This window comes from Gavialis gangeticus, unplaced genomic scaffold, assembly GCF_001723915.1.
Source record: "Gavialis gangeticus isolate Ggan-Ray unplaced genomic scaffold, GavGan_comp1, whole genome shotgun sequence".
Classification (NCBI taxonomy): Eukaryota; Metazoa; Chordata; order Crocodylia; family Gavialidae; genus Gavialis; species Gavialis gangeticus.
In genome coordinates this window covers 3,264,310-3,268,269 of record NW_017729018.1, presented here as the reverse complement: position 1 = coordinate 3,268,269, position 3,960 = coordinate 3,264,310, and positions in this window count along the sequence as shown.

Here is a 3,960-nt window from a genome sequence, read left to right as displayed (position 1 = left end):
CGCGGCAAGAAACGGGCAGCCTTCCGCCTAATTAATATAATTAATTAGATAACAACAAGGCATGGCAGGAGAGAAGGTGGGTGTTTGGCCCAGGAACAGGTGGGCAGGCCAAAGGTGAATTGGCCCTGAGAAGGCCCTCTGTTACAAAGCAGTTCATGACCCTTAGGCATACTGTCTTGTAGATGCTCAACTTTGTATGCAATCACCTGTTCCAATAAAATTCAGATTCCAAAGATTGTGCTAGCATTATCAGTTCTTTTGGAAACTTCATAATGGATGTGAGGTACATATTTAAAGTGCATTACCCAAGTTTGTGAATTCATCCAAAGCTTGAAGCAATTACCACTAATCATCCCTGTTAGAGGGTATGTTGGGCTTAGCAGGAGCAGGCTGCTATATAGATCTTCTGACTTCTTTTAAACTAGTAGGCTCTCCAAAATGTAAGTATGCAGTAGGGCTGTGTGAGGCTTCAGACAAAGCTTCAGATCTGGAGAAGCTTTGGGCACTTCGGGGTCCAAGGTAGCATGTCCGGGTCGAAGTGCTGCCTTGTTCGGCTTCCCGAAGCGGTTCAGAGCTGCCTCAGAGATCTGGCCATAGGGTATAATGGGGAAACAATAAAATATCTATAACTTTGTTGTTTTTTGTCCAATTTGGATGAACTTTTCAGAGGTGGTAGACTCTGTAGAGAACATAAAGTCTGCCAAGTTTCACAAAGATAGGTGCAGGAGTTTGGGGGGACCTGCACCCCAAATTCTTGAAAGCAAAACTCATGTCACGTCTAGGCGTTACAACATAAGGGGGGTGAAAACTGCAGGGGTGGTAGCCTATGCTGAGGCCACAAAGCCTGGCAAGTTTCAAGAAGATCAGTTTAGGGGTTTGGGGAGAACTGCACCCCAAATTCTTGGGGCATGGGAGACACTACTGCAGACCTGGCTGCTAAGCTACTGTGTTACCAGTTACCAATCAATCATGATTCACTCAGGGACCAGCTCAATACACAGGACCTAGCTAATGTAGCCAGTTAATTACCATCAATTAGCACCAACAAAAACAGGCTAAGGAGAGGGAAGAATCAATACAAACAATCAACTGCCCCAGGACAGAGACGGTCAGTCCCACAAGCACCCATGGCACCAGTTTTGTCTGTCAGCAGCTAAGGGTGCAGGGCCCCAGAGCCCCCCTGCATCGATCTCGATAGCTGGCAGGCGTCATGTCACCCCGCTGCGCCTTAACACACACAGTGTCACCCATGGTACGAGTTTTGCTTGTCCGCAGCTTGAGGTGCAGGTCCAACCAAACCCCTGCACCGACCTTCTTGAAACTTGGCAGGCTTTGTGGCCTCGGTAAGAGCTACCAGCCCTGCAGCTTTAACCCCCCTGTGGTGCAACACACAGTTGTAACAGGAGTTTTGCTTTCAAGAATTTGGGGTACAGTTCCCCCCAAACCCCTGCACCGATCTCCTTGAAACTTGCAGATTTCATGCCCTCAGCAGAGGCTACCATCCCTGCAAGTTTCATTCAAATTGGACAAAAACAACAAAGTTATAGATAGTTCACTGATTCCCCCATTATACCCTATAGCCGGATCTCCAAGGCAGCTCCGAAGCTTCGGCTGGATCAAGGCAGAAACTTGGTCCGGAGCGCTGGATCAGATCACTGCCATCTGAAGCAGCCGGATCGGATCGCTACTGACTCGCACAGACCTAGGATGCAGCTACTTGGGATCCTTTATATTTGCACAAAATATATATTTTTTTCTATATATAAATAAATACTATATAACAGTACCTCCGACACTGCCAAGTGGCCCCTGTGGTTCACTTGGCAAATCAAAGCACGCTAAAAACCCATTACACAATTCACACCCTTTATCCATGCACCCATCTCCATGCCTGCCCCTGAAAAAAAGTCTGAGCCAGACCCCTTTCCACCAGATGAGGTCTACCACTTCTTTCCCATCATCATTTTCTGTTTTCCTGTAGTACCAGTACATTTTGCTTAGTCCCATTTGAATACAGTCCATGACTGTGGGGTCTGTGTGTTTGTTGATGAGCAGGTTCCTGGCTTTCCACAGTGCATACCTGAAGCAGGATATACACTGGTCGAAGTGAGCTGTCAGGGTCCCTTGCTGTCTGGTCAGGTGCCCATAGAGAACCGCTTCCCTGGTCAGGTCTCTGAAACCTGTCACCACCAGGAGGAGCGCACAGATTTTCTTCCATACCTCTCTGGCGTATGGGCAGTCCCAGAAGAGGTGGTCAATCATTTCTGCCTGCCAATGGCAAGTCTGTCTCAGGCAGTTCGATGGACCTCTCTGCCCTGTGCTGACGAGCTGGATATCTTCCTAAGAATGAGCAACCAAGGCACAGGCATCAGCAAATAAAAGTTTGTGGATAAGTTTTCAAGCACCCTAGGTTTTGCTCACAGCTATCTGAGATTAAACACCTTTCCACCAGACCAGAATTTAATCTGAATACTCATATAAAAATCGCAGAAAGGAGCAAGCAGCAAGGAAACTAACAAAACACAAAGGGCAAAATCCTATTTCACATTAAGTGCCCAAATAGCAGTTACCAGCCCAGGAACTACCATTTTTTACTTTCACACAACTTGAGATCCTATGCCATGCGTAATGCCTTGGATGTGTAAGCATCTACATAACTACTGAGGATGCATGGTAGCTTGCAAGCTGGCCAAGCAGGTACTTAGCCCCATATGCACTATGGTAGGCGAATTCAAGTCACAAAAACCCAATTACTAGGAGGTGTTAGATGGGGGCAGAAGGCCCATCTGGACTTTAGCCCCATGACCTGAGTTGGCAGGGCTCTTACACAGGAAATAGAAGACCCAGGTCCCTCTCATGCAGAGGGGTTTGAACCTGCACCTTCCCAGGTTTAGTCTTCTAACCATCAGGCCCCAGGTTAGGCATTACTCCATGCCCTCTCTACCGGCTCCCTGGGCAGCTAGGAGAGGAAACTGCATGGGGCCAGGAAAAAGCAAGCATGCTAGAAAGTGTGCAGCATAATGAGAGAGCTGCTACTCTGGAAGCGAATAGACCCTGGAGTCCAGCCTGGGGCCTGGTTCCTGATGGTGTGTAAATGTTCCTTCTACTTCCTATCTAGTAAATATTAGATTCAACATGCAGTGGTTCAGCTTCAAGAGGTAGGCTAGCTAGCTAATCCAGGGGCGGCCAAAATACGGCCCGTGAGTCAGATCTGACCCACGGACAGACTTTGGCCTGCGGTGGGTCCCTCAGTCCTGCCTGGCTCAGGTCCTGTCCAACCTGTGATACACCCTGCTTCTAGGCAGCCCATGCAGCGGCGCCTTGCAGCTGCTGCTGGCCTCACCCCGTGGTAGTGGCAGGGCCCCGCGTGCATAGCCCTGACCCCAGCCCACCCCACACCTGCTCCAGACTCGCCTGCCCACACCGAGCAGTGGCAGCAGCCGTGGCTGGGCAGAAGCTGCTGCTGGGTGTGGGCGAAAAGCAGCCTCTCGCCACTGCCCAGCCTCTGCACTGCCACTGCTACCCCGCTGGGTGGCCTGGAGGTGGCGGTGGCGGCAGCAGCAAGAAGGGCCTGGCAGCAGTAAAGATGCAGCTTCAACCTCCTTCAGGTGAGAGGAGTCTAGGACCTCCATCCCATTCCTGGGTGAGTGCCTTGAACCCTTGGCTTCTGGGCTCCTGACCTCTGCTGGACCAGAGGTTTGGAGTTGATGCTCAGACGTGGGACTGCCTCCCCGCTTGGCCAGAGCCCAGCCTACAGCGTGCACGCAGTAGCTATATGGCGGCTTACACAGCCAGGCCACACGCGGCATAGGCGTAAAAAAAGGCGGCCATGTAACTGGATCACTACTATTTGGGCGCGCAGACGCCGGGGCAGCCCGAGGGGGGCGCCCGCCACCACGCACACGGCGGCACCAGGCAGTGAAGCAGAGGAAGGGGCGGGGCCAGGCGCGGCGCGCAGGC